Raw genomic sequence first — 13,737 nt, 5'->3', positions numbered from 1 at the left:
CACACACCAACACAGTTGTGAAGAGGGCACGACAATGCCTCTTCCCCCTCAGGAGGCTGAAAAGAATTGGCACGGGCCTCAAAAACCTCTGAGAGCATCTTGACTGGATGCACCATCGCTTGGAATGGCAACTGCTTGTCATCCTACCGTAAAGCTCTACATAGGGTAATGTGTACGGACCAGTACATCACTGGGGCCAAGCTTCCTGCCAGCCAGGAACTCTATACCAGGCGGTGTCAGAGGAAAGCTCTAAAAATGGTCAAAGACTCCAGTCACCCAAGTCATAAACTATTCTCTCTGCTACTACACGGCAAGCGATACCGATTCACCAAGTCTGGAACCAACAGGACCCTGAACATCTTCTACCCCAGGCCATAAGAGCTGCATTGACCCTTTTCGCACTCTCTTTTGACTCATCACATACCCTGCTGTTACTGTTTATCTGTCCTGTTGCCTAGTCTCTTTATCCCCATCTATATGTACATTTCTACCTCAATTACCTCATACCCCTGCACATGGACTTGGTACTGGTACCCTGTGTATATAGCCAAGTTATCATTACTCATTGTGTACTTATTCCTTGTGTTATAATTTATTTATTTTTTTCACTTTTTTTCTCTCTCATTGGGAAGAGCTCGTAAGTAAGCATTTCACTGTTAGTTTACACCTGTTGTTTACCAAGCACGTGACAAATAAACTTTGATTTGATTTGAATCACTGCGGCTTGTTTAAAACACTATGTCTGTTCTGAGGCCTGTTTAAAATACTGCGTCTGATTCACTAATCACTGGGGCTTGTTTAAAATACTGCGTCTGATTCACTAATCACTGGGGCTTGTTTAAAATACTGCGTCTGATTCACTAATCACTGGGGCTTGTTTAAAATACTGCGTCTGATTCACTAATCACTGGGGCTTGTTTAAAATACTGCGTCTGATTCACTAATCACTGGGGCTTGTTTAAAATACTGCGTCTGATTCACTAATCACTGGGGCTTGTTTAAAATACTGCGTCTGATTCACTAATCACTGGGGCTTGTTTAAAACGTTGCATCTGACCCTGTAATCACTGGGGCTTCTTTAAAGCGCTGTGTCTGACCCTGTAATCACTGGGGCTTGTTTAAAACGCTGCGTCTGTTCTGAGGCCTGTTTAAAATACTGCGTTTGATTCACTAATCACTGGGGCTTGTTTAAAACGCTGTGTCTGACCCTGTAATCACTGGGGCTTGTTTAAAACGCTGCGTCTGACCCTGTAATCACTGGGGCTTGTTTAAAATGCTGTGTCTGACCCTGTAATCACTGGGGCTTGTTTAAAACGCTGCGTCTGACCCTGTAAACACTGGGGCTTCTTTAAAGCGCTGTGTCTGACCCTGTAAACACTGGGGCTTGTTTAAAGCGCTGTGTCTGACCATGTAATCACTGGGGCTTCGTTACAGCGCTGTGTCTGACCCTGTAATCACTGGGGCTTCTTTAAAGCGCTGTGTCTGACCCTGTAATCACTGGGGCTTCGTTACAGCGCTGTGTCTGACCCTGTAAACACTGGGGCTTCTTTAAAGCGCTGTGTCTGACCCTGTAAACACTGGGGCTTGTTTAAAGCGCTGTGTCTGACCCTGTAATCACTGGGGCTTGTTTAAAACGCTGTGTCTGACCATGTAATCACTGGGGCTTCGTTACAGCGCTGCGTCTGACCCTGTAATCACTGGGGCTTCGTTACAGCGCTGTGTCTGACCCTGTAATCACTGGGGCTTCTTTAAAGCGCTGTGTCTGACCCTGTAATCACTGGGGCTTCGTTACAGCGCTGTGTCTGACCCTGTAATCACTGGGGCTTGTTTAAAACGCTGTGTCTGACCCTGTAATCACTGGGGCTTCTTTAAAGCGCCCTCTTTGCTTGATTAACTCTGTAATCCATGAACTATCCCTAAACCCTGCAGTAGAGGATCCCCTTACCCCTGCTTTGTAGTAGACCAGAAGTGGATGATATATTGTAGGGGGCAGAGAATGCCCCCTCTAGGAGAGCTGTCAGAGAGGTACCCAGGAGTATGGGTGGGTGTGTATGTGTTGGTACCATAGGAGGCTGGTGAGGCTGGTGAGAGGAGGATGGCTCAGAGTAATGTCTGGAATTGAATTAATGGAATGCTATTAAACACATGGAAACTATGTGTTTGATACCATTCCATTCCAGCCATTACTTTCAGCCCATCCTCCCCAATTGAGGTGCACCAGCCACCCGTGGTGGTTACGTACGTGCCTTCATGAGTGTGTCTGTTCAGGAAGTTCAGGAAATTGAGTGTGATAACTAGATTTATTTGAACTTAGAAATGAGGGTTAATCATGGGAAAACAAGATAAACTAATAGTTTACATTAGTGGGAAATGAAACTCAATGAAGGTACACTGAACCAAAAACAACCTGTCATATTCATTCAGAAATTATTTTAAAAACAGCTACTGGTTTAAAAGCTTTGGTGCTATGTGTTGAATTAGTAATAACACGAAAACTCTCCTCCGTCATGACTGATAATATGCTGCCACCCCATTGTAAGTTTAGCTTGCTTTTTATTTGGATGAATATTTTTCGGGATATGTTTTCATTTCACCAGAGACATCTTGAAAGCTCTGTGCCACAAGACAACTGTGGCGCAGCGGTCAAAGGCACTGCGTCTCAGTGCTAGAGGCGTCACTGCAGGCGTCACCTGGTTTGATCCCGGGCTGTATCACAACCGGCCGTGATCGGGAGTTCCATAGGGCGGCACACAGTTGTCCGGGTTAGGGGAGGGTTTGGCCAGGGTAGGCCATCATTGTAAATAAGAATTTGTTCTTAACTGTCTTGCCTAGTTAAATAAAAAAAATAAAAAACTGTGAAGCACTGTCACGTTCTGACCTTAGTTCCTTTGTTTTGTCTTTAGTTTTAGTATGGTCAGGGCGTGAGTTGGGTGGGTTGTCTATGTTAGTTTGTCTATGATTTTCTATTTCTGTGTTTGGCCTGGTATGGTTCTCAATCAGAGGCAGCTGTCAATCGTTGTCCCTGATTGAGAACCACATTTAGGTAGCCTGTTTTCCATTGTGTTTTGGTGGGTGGTTGTTTTCAGTCTTTGTGTGTCTGCACCAGACAGAACTGTTTCGGTTGTTTCTGTGTTGTTTTGTTGCTTTATTAAAAAGATGAACACGTACCACGCTGCGTATTGGTCCTCACCTTCTTCCCACGACAGCCGTTACAGGCACAATAAAATGCGTTTCTCTTTCTTCAATACACAAAAGTCCAGAAGAATACCACTCCATGCAATGCACCCATGAAAACTAGCAGTGAAAAGCTATTGTAACCTCAAGTTACCTAGAAAGTCATACAGTAAGCATTTTGACACATTTCCAATATATTTCTTATTGTAAGACATTTGCACTGGTAAGACTGGATTGTTATTTCTGTAAATAACAGGGATTCACGCATGCTCCTAAGGCTTACCAAACACATTGTTTTAGGACTACTAATAATACATAACTTCTTCACAGACAAGGCATTATCGCAATGAAAGTAAATCATTTGTTTTCAGTATGCTAATTGTCGTTGACCAACCTTGAGACTTTGCCAGTGTCTTGTGAAATACAGAGCCAACCCCGAGCCTAACCCAGAAAAACAAATCAAACTGCTGTGAACAAGTCAAGAGGGGATGCTGAAACTTCTGATTAAAGAGAATTTCCATCAAGGAAGTGCCACGCTCTGAGAGTGCTGAACCGTACCACCACCCTGTAAGGGTCCCAGCACCTCAGAGACCCTTACCATTTCAGATCCAATTTCAGACATCAGACTGCTTGCAACATAAATGAAAACCCATTTGAATGAAAATCAAGGAATCATCATTCTGTTTGACAAGTTTTGGAGCCACTGTCTGATCCACTGTTCTAAGCTAACATACAGTACCAGTCAAAAGTTTGGACACATCTACTCATTCAAGGGTTTTTCTTAATGTTTTACTATTTTCTACATTGTAGAATAATAGCGAAGACATCAAAACTATGAAATAACACCAAAAACAAGTGTTGAACAAATCAAAATGTATTTTATATTTGAGATTCTTCAATGCAGTGCTGTATATGGCCATACAATTGATTGGTTGGGAGAGAAAAATGGGACATATTCGTTGCATTTTAGGAAATTGCATTATGTTTAATTCAGAAGTCATCCAGTCCTGGACAACAACAATACATTAACAACTAGATTTGTTCCCACATGTTTATCCAAGCAGGGAATTAGGGCCAAAGGCTTTATATTCTTAAGTGTACCAGGATGGTTTGAACAAATGCTTTTCTATCATACAGTACCTGTGCTACACACCCCATAAGTGCAGAGCTCAGAAATTAGACTGTGTTATCCTGTGATTTGTTGACTCAGATTTGTATAACGGTTTATTATCGTGCCATCAATTGTCCTCTTGCCAGGCAGACAAAAATGTAAATAACACTCAGTATTACGTAACAGAGTTCAGACGCAAATGTATTGTTTGTAATGAGTAGCAAACAAACAGCACAGTCCATAGAATAATGCATTCAGGAAGAATTGCTGACTGGAAAATGGAGACTGAATGTGTGATAGATGACTTTCAGCTCAGCAACTGCACTAACTGTGTATCAATGAAAAAGCACTTATAGTAGGATAATGCTTAATGAACACATGACTGATATGCTTTTTTGCACTGTCAGCCATTGTTATAATAGCTTAAACAACTGGGCAGGGAGTCAATATGGATTGGAGTAATGGCAGGGACCAGGGTGAGGGTTTGGATACAGCTGAAGCTGAAGCTAGGACACGTGTGAGTCTGATAATATAGCACCACTTCAGTCAGCGGCACACTCTCACTGACTGAAGCAGTGCTACATTATTATTACTGGGCTAAATCAGAGTGTAAAATATCTGGGTGTAGCACGCGCAGAGGAGTCAAGCGCAGGACAGCAGAGATGAGTAATCAACATAACTTTACTCAAAATACCAAATACATGTAGTGTATACCAAGCCCACACAAATAGGACCGAAATACATAAAACAAATACACACAAAAACCATGGGAAAACAGAGGGTTAAATAATGAACATGTAGTTGGGGAATTGAAACCAGGTGTGTAAAACAAAGACAAAACAAATGGAAAATGAAAAGTGGATCGGCGAAGGCTAGAAGGCTGGTGACGTCGACCGCCGAATGCCGCCCGAACAAGGAGAGGGACTGACTTCGGCGGAAGTCGTGACACAGGGTCACACAGTGTTTCTTGGTAATCTTAAACAAATCTACTTTGAAATAAAAGTCTACACTTCACACACATGGTTATGGGCATTATGAAAAGAAGACACCTGTACCATGTCAGATATAGAATTTAAATGTATTACATTTTTGGTTTTCATCCCAATATTACACTTTATGTACATCACTTTATATACATCACAGAATACTCCAATATAACAAAAACCCGTTTGACATAGAAACCTTTTCAAATAAGAAGTTATTTAAATAGATTAGAACTAAATAGAATTGAGTAGAGTTACCAGAGGCGGGATCTGGGAGATTATGCTGTTGGGCAGGCTGTTTTGTTGGCTCTCTGTGGTGACCTCATAATTACCAGACTGATTACTGCTGCGTTATCACGGAATCCATGTAGCGAAACAGAATGTAAACTTGTCTCACAAGTTGTACGGGGTTAGTGATCTCGGTCCGGGTGGCCTGGGATTCGCTGATGGGCCAGGACCCATGACAACCGCCACAGGAAGTTGCCCATACATAGCACCATCAGATTCTCAGGCTTGGTCCACACTTTCGGTAGCCATGGAGCTACAGAGAAAAACGGGAATAACCATGGTGAAAAATACTAGTCTGATGTATCTCTCTGACATGTAGTCTTGGAATAATATAGCTACTGTATGGGCTAGTGTGGGAAGAAATTAGTCACTTTGAATAAATAAGGCAATAGTCTACATTAATATGAGAAGAAGCTTTTTTTCAATAAGTTTGTGGAGAGCCTTGGAGTCTGTTACACCATGATGCATGAGAAAAGAGTTTGCTTATTTGAATAAACACAGTCTCAGTCAACCTGACGTTGTAGCAAGTTAATAATAATATGAAAACAATGCATATTACATAAACCTATTATTGCTACTTTTTCCTATGATCTGCTGTGCATTACTTAAAGAAAAACGTATGATTTAGTCTAAATGGAGGTCTATACATCTCTATCCAATGGCAGGTGCTGGGGATGAAGGTAGAGGAGATTTAAACCTTCAAGTTATCACCTGTTAGTCTAATAATTTATAGACTTAGGCTCTCATTTGAACTGGTAACATAGACCTCAGACACAATGGGTCACCACGGGAGGGAGGGAAAGTGACAAAAGAAAGTAGTAGCTAGCTAGACAATGTTACAATGTCTTACCTCCAAACCAGTTGGAAGAGTGTCCTGCCAATGGAGTGAAATGAGCGCATGTCCTCTTCAGACTGTAAGAACATGTTTTGCTAGATTTGTCATTAGCTGGCTAGCAAGTTCACCAATTTAGGATTTACAAACTGTCCAGTTTTTCCTAATTTACACATTCATGAATTCACAATTAGCTAGTTAACATTATTTTAGTTGTCCATCTAAAGCCCTGATTCAGATGTGATCAGTTGCAAACTAGCTGGATCATGTCAATTGTTAGTGGGGCAAACTGGGAATTGTATGTAAAAATTAGTGCATTTAAAATTCATATGAAAATAATTAGTTGAACATTCTAACATTAATTTGGTGAGTAAATAAATGTAATACTCACATTTCATGAAGTTATTTCTCATTCTTCTGGAAATGTTTCTCAGAAGCGGGACTTACGTCCGCCATAAATTTAACGGACCTTGTTTTTTTTAGCTAGCTAAGTCGTAAGATGTTATGGGATATCCTACATATACATATTCTAAGAGATATAAGAAATATACTGTATCTAATTTTATCTCAGCTATCTTATATATTTATAAGATATTTATCTTCAATTTTTGAGGATACATTGGATGATGACTTCAGAATCGCAGGAATTTTTACGTCCTGAAATGGTGCCTCCAAAGGCAGGGTCCTTGTCGCTTGGAACACAGCCAAAGATTCAAACCTTGTCCTAGGATCAGGTAGAGCCAGGTAACCTTCAGAACAGCCATCACAGCAGCTGACCCAATCCACAGTGATGGCTGTCTCTCTGGGGGATGAGATTGAACTTCTTCCAGCATCCAATCTGACAGCCATGACAGGTTCAGTGTCAAAACTCTGAGACCAGTAGGCCCTGTCTCCCACCTTCACAGAGTTCCCATGGAGGAGACCATGGGGCAGAGACACCGCTCACCTCTCACCTCACAAGTGTGAAGTGGATCTGTGACAGCGGATAAAAACACTGAAATAACAGGCCTATGCAGGTGCTTGACAGAAAACAAGTATATGTACTTTGGAGGACAAAACCAACCTCAACACTTACAGGTTGTTGTTGTTGTTGTTGTGCATGATAATGTGTTTTCAATTCCATTGCTAATATTATTAAGGTCCAATAAATAGATATCGACTTGATTCTCATTCGAAATATGACTTAAATATCAGTGAAAATACATGATCGGTAACAGCACTTCTGGTGATGTCAGTCTTAATGAGGTTTGCCGCCACTGTCATGTTCAACATTGCCTTCAGGAGTACAAGTGTCAATGTGATCTTCTGACAGAGTCAAACCATCAATTCAACAACCGAATGAAGAATGGTGTGACAGATAATTACTTGCAGCTTTACTTTGTAAACTTCATGAGAGGATAAGGCTGAAGTTAGATATTCTAATTAATGCTGAGCTTCTGATTGTAGTCCGTGTAACACTGGCTCAGAGGGGAACCACGTGCTGATAGGGGAATTATATGCTTAACTTGGTGGACTGTAACAAGACTGGTTAACTGCCTTGGGGCAGAACAGCAGATTCTTTACCTTGTCAGCTTGAGGATTCGATCCAGCAACCTTTCGGTTACTGGCCCATCTAACTACTAGGCTAGCTACCGCCACAAACTGATGAGACCGATAGATTCGATCCAGCAACCTTTCGGTTACTGGCCCATCTAACTACTAGGCCAGCTGCCGCACCAAACTGATGAGACCGATAGATTCGATCCAGCAACTGGCCCATCTACCTACTAGGCTAGCTGCCGCCCCAAACTGATGAGACCGATAGATTCGATCCAGCAACCTTTCGGTTACTGGCCCAACTACCTACTAGGCTAGCTGCCGCCCCAAACTGATGAGACCGATAGATTCGATCCAGCAACCTTTCGGTTACTGGCCCATCTAACTACTAGTCTAGCTGCCGCCCCAAACTGATGAGACCGATAGAACGAGGAGCATCACATTAGCTGGATTGCATTTGCACATCTAGATCACACACATGAGTTGTCATTAGCTCAGATTTCAGGGTGACAAGAAAGGTCTAATGGGACTGACTTTCTGCCTTAGCAGTTTTCACACCTGATTTGCTATGTTGCTCTCTTTTCTTAAACTAACAAGGACCATACCATGTGTATTGACACTTTAATTGAATCACAGTTTCTCATCCATGAAATGGAATAGAGTGAAAATTAATATCTCAGATTCCTTCCCACTTAATTGTGGGCTTTGGTGCAGCCCCTTAGTAAATGACGCTGCTGACAGAATACGATGTTATTCAATTGAAATCACAGGATTCATTGGCGTTATTGCTCAGATTGTCCTTGCTACGCTACACATGTATTATCTGGGTGAAGAATTCCTTCCTTCGATGCACTAGTTAGGCTTATCCTGTGAGACACCTATAGTGCTTCCCTGTCTCCGCCATGGGACTAAATCACCACAGTGTTACATAACGCCTTCGCCCCCTGAGACAACCTATTAATTAATGAGAACCTGCTAAGAGGCCCCAGACTTCTTCCTCTCCTTGGATTTCCTTGCAGGAAATCAATTTTATGTCATTTTAGCTGCCAATAAATCTCACCGACAAGTTTTATTATATCCCTTCCCTCAGTGAGTCAAAGGCTTACAGTACAGTACACAGCGCTGAGATGGAGCAGCTGAAACTGTCAGAGGATTAGGAACCACTTCCTGTCTGTTCACTTTGTTTTGAACATTCTAGCAACACTCTGAGCTGGTTGAGGCTAAGGGAGGAGGTTGAGGCTAAGGGAGGAGGTTGAGGCTTAAGGGAGGAGGTTGAGGCTAAGGGAGGAGGTTGAGGCTAAGGGAGGAGGTTGAGGCTAAGGGAGGAGGGAGGAGGTTGAGGCTAAGGGAGGAGGTTGAGGCTAAGGAAGGAGGTTGAGGCTAAGGGAGGAGGTTGAGGCTAAGGGAGGAGGTTGAGGCTAAGGGAGGAGGTTGAGGCTAAGCGAGGAGGTTGAGGCTAAGGGAGGGGGTTGAGACTAAGGGAGAAGGGAGGAGGTTGAGGCTAAGGGAGGAGGTTGAGGCTAAGGGAGGAGGTTGAGGCTAAGGGAGGAGGTTGAGGCTAAGGGAGTAGGCCCATACGGATTGTAAACCTACTCCCACACCTTCCCTCCTTATGTTAGGATCTACTCTTCACTGTGACAATGTGGCTGGCAGATGATATTCTGCTGTTAGAGAAGTTTGAGATTTAATGGAAATAAAGAGCCTGTCTCAAGAGGGCTTATGTCCTAGAAGACAAGGGATTTTCTATGCTGGTTCTGCAACAAAACAAGCTCCTTTTCCTCAGTTAGCTCTGGAGTTGTGATATGCCTCCAGTGAGATAAAGCTAAGGCTGCCATCATGGGACAACCAACTCTACTGAAATGAGCTGCCTCACCATATCAGCGGTATAAAGTAGAAATTGCTACATGATATTTGAAGAAAACAACAAAACCTTCCCAGTGAAAATCTCACTTTTAAAAGTTCAAATAATGTTGTTGACTCATACTATACTTGTATTTGTGGCCAAAGCATAAATTGGAGAAAAAACACAAACAAAATCCCCACCTCAAACTTGTATCTCAAACAGACCGTTTAAAAAATGCTTGCTATTTCCTCATTGAGGATGATGTCTCTTGCGGAGGTTCAGCTGGCCAATCAGCGGCCTACTTGCATGAATTTAGTTATTACCGGTATATGCCCACACCACTCTGTTGTTGGGGAATGCCCACACAATTCTGTTGTTGGGCCACGCTCACACAATTCTGTTGTAGGGGCACGCTAAGACACTTCTGTCATTGTGGCATACTCACACCATTCTGTTGTTGGGATATTCTCACACCATTCTGTTGTTGGGGCACGCTCACACCATTCTGTTGTTGGGGCACGCCCACACCATTCTGTTGTTGGGGCACGCTCACACCATTCTGTTGTTGGGGTACGCCCACACCATTCTGTTGTTGGGGTACGCTCACACCATTCTGTTGTTGGGGCACTCCCACACCATTCTGTTGTTGGGGCATGCTCACACCATTCTGTTGTTGGTGCACGCCCACACCATTCTCTTGTTGGTGCACGCTCACACCATTATGTTGTTGGGGCACAACCACACCATTATGTTGTTGGGGCACAACCACACCATTCTGTTGTTGGGGCACAACCACACCATTCCGTTGTTGGGGCACAACCACACCATTCTGTTGTTGGGATATTCACACACCATTCTGTTGTTGGGGTATTCTCACACCATTCTGTTGTTGGGATATTCTCACACCATTCTGTTGTTGGGGTATTCTCACACCATTCTGTTGTTGGGATATTCTCACACCATTCTGTTGTTGGGATATTCCCAAACCATTCTGTTGTTGGGTTATTCTCACACCATTCTGTTGTTGGGGTATTCACACACCATTTTGTAGTTGGTGCACGCCCACACCAATCTGTTGTTGGGGCACTCTCTCACTCTCACACAATTCTGTTGTTGGGGCACGCTCACACCCTTCTGTCGTTGTGGCACGCCCACACCATTCTGTTGTTGGGGCACGCCCACACCATTCTGTTGTTGGGGCACGCTCACACCATTCTGTGTTTGGGGCACGCTCACACAATTCTGTTGTTTGGGCACGACCACACCATTCTGTTGTTGGGGCACGCCCACACCATTCTGTTGTTGGGGCACGCTCACACCATTCTGTGTTTGGGGCACGCTCACACCATTCTGTTGTTGGGGCTATTCTCGCTTCACGTTCCTAGGAAACTTTTTTACGTGTTATTTCTTACATTGGTACCCCAGGTAATCTTAGGTTTTATTACATACAGTCTGGAGGAACTACTGGATATAAAAGCAAGGTCAACATCATTACGACCAGGAATACGACTTTCCCGAAGCGGATCCTGGTTATGCCCACCACCCAGGACAATTGATCGGATCCCAGCCAGCGAACCAAAACAACAATGCCGTAAAAGGGGCAGGCGAAGTGGTCTTCTGGTCAGGTTCCGGAGACGGACACATCGCGCACCACTCCCTAGCATACTACTCGCCAATGTCCAGTCTCTTGACAACAAGGTTGATGAAATCCAAGCAAGTGTAGCATTCCAGAGAGACATAAGAGACTGTAACGTTCTTTGCTTCACGGAAACATGGCTCACTCGAGACACGCTATTGTTGTCAGTACAGCCAGCTGGTTTCTTCACGCATCGCACCGACAGAAACAAACATCTTTCTGGTAAGAAGAGGGGGAGGTTATGCCTTATGATTAACGAGACGTGGTGTGATCATAACAACATACAGAAAAAAAGTCCTTCTGTTCACCTGACTTAGAATTCCTCACAACCAAATGTCGACAGCATTATCTACCAAGAGAATTCTCTTTGATTATAATCACAGCCGCATATATTCCCCCCCAAGCAGACACATCGATGGCCCTGAACAAACTTTATTATACTCTATGTAAAGTGGAAACCACATATCCTGAGGCTGCATTCATTGTAGATGGGGATTTTAACAAGGCTAATCTGAAAACAAGACTCCCTAAATTCAATCAGCATATCGATTGTCCTATCCGGGCTGGTAAAACCCATTCACACCATTCTGTTGTTTGGGCACACTCACACCATTCTGTTGTTGGGGTATTCTCACACCATTCTCTTGTTGGGTATTCTCACACCATTCTCTTGTTTGGATATTCACACACCATTCTGTTTTTGGGATATTCTCACACCATTCTGTTGTTGGGGTATTCTCACACCATTCTGTTGTTGGGGTATTCACACACCATTCTGTTGTTGGGGTATTCACACACCATTCTGTTGTTGGGATATTCACACACCCTTCTGTTGTTGGGGTATTCTCACACCATTCTGTTGTTGGGATATTCACACACCATTCCAACACAGAAAAGCTGCTTTTGAACATGCTCAATTCACTTTTATTTTTAAGGAAAACAATTTCACTCATATTGTGTTTAAATGTGGGTCATATTTCATAGAAATCTGGAAACACTGGACAGTTCCTTTAACCATTGGTATATTCCTTCATTTTTTTACCATGCCTTTGCTTTGTGAATGTTTCATGTTACTCCTCAAGGAAATTTCTAAGTGACCCCAAACTTTTGTATTGTAGTGTACATACGTCTAGACCATGAATGGGTGCTGAGGGATTTGGTAGGCTACATTACCATATTACTGTAGCTGTGATTGATGGCAATATCTCAAAATGTCTTATAAAAACATGGTATAAGCCCATTTACTAAACTGTGATGGATTGGCAGGTGTTAATGGAAATTCTAAAATCAACATAGTGACTCATTTGATGGATTTCAAAAAGTGATCGAAAAAGAGAGCACACGGACATAAATCTGTTCCCCAGCACTCACAATGTACAGTACTTTCATTCACCTTTATTGTGGGTTTATAACCTCTATAACCTTTATTGTGGGTTTATAACCTTTATAACCTTTAGAACCTTTATTGTGGGTTTATAACCTCTATAACCTTTATAACCTTTATTGTGGGTTTATAACCTCTATAACCTTTATAACCTTTATTGTGGGTTTATAACCTCTATAACATTTATAACCTTTATTGTGGGTTTATAACCTCTATAACCTTTATAACCTTTATTGTGGGTTTATAACCTCTATAACCTTTATAACCTTTATTGTGGGTTTATAACCTCTATAACCTTTATAACCTTTATTGTGGTTTATAACCTCTAAAACCTTTATAACCTTTATTGTGGGTCTATAACCTCTATAACCTTTATAACCTTTATTGTGGGTTTATAACCATGTAATCTCGTGAAGAAATAAGAGAATAATGGCTTATTAGCATGATTTCGTACCGTTCTCAGAACTTACTGGCACTTCAATACCTGTTATAATGTTTGCCTTACGATATTTTTCGCTTGTGTTTGCCTATTGGCCTAACAGATTTTTTTTTTTAAAGGCTGCAACGATCCGTCAGTAATTATCATGTCAGTCAGGTTCAAATCTATTTTGACCGACATGGGAAAACAAACAAGCATCAGTTTTATTTAACTGAAACAGATCACTCTGAGGTGTAATTCATTGTGCCATAAGACAGTGTTCTGTGGTAACACAATGTGGAATGGTCAAACAGACTATATTTTCTACTCGTGTTATCTACTCAATGTACTGCACAGTACATGCACATAACACTTATGTTTTCCATTAAATATGAGGGAGCTTGATATTGATAGACTTATTTTCTCCACATTTTGTTCAAAAATTGGCACATAAAACATGGCCCTCATGAGTTAACATTCTCCCCTCATTTTTTCAACATACTTTAATGTGATCACATTGCATCAACCTGAC

This window comes from Oncorhynchus mykiss, chromosome 22, assembly GCF_013265735.2.
Source record: "Oncorhynchus mykiss isolate Arlee chromosome 22, USDA_OmykA_1.1, whole genome shotgun sequence".
Taxonomy (NCBI): domain Eukaryota; kingdom Metazoa; phylum Chordata; class Actinopteri; order Salmoniformes; family Salmonidae; genus Oncorhynchus; species Oncorhynchus mykiss.
This window is presented reverse-complemented; position numbering follows the sequence as displayed.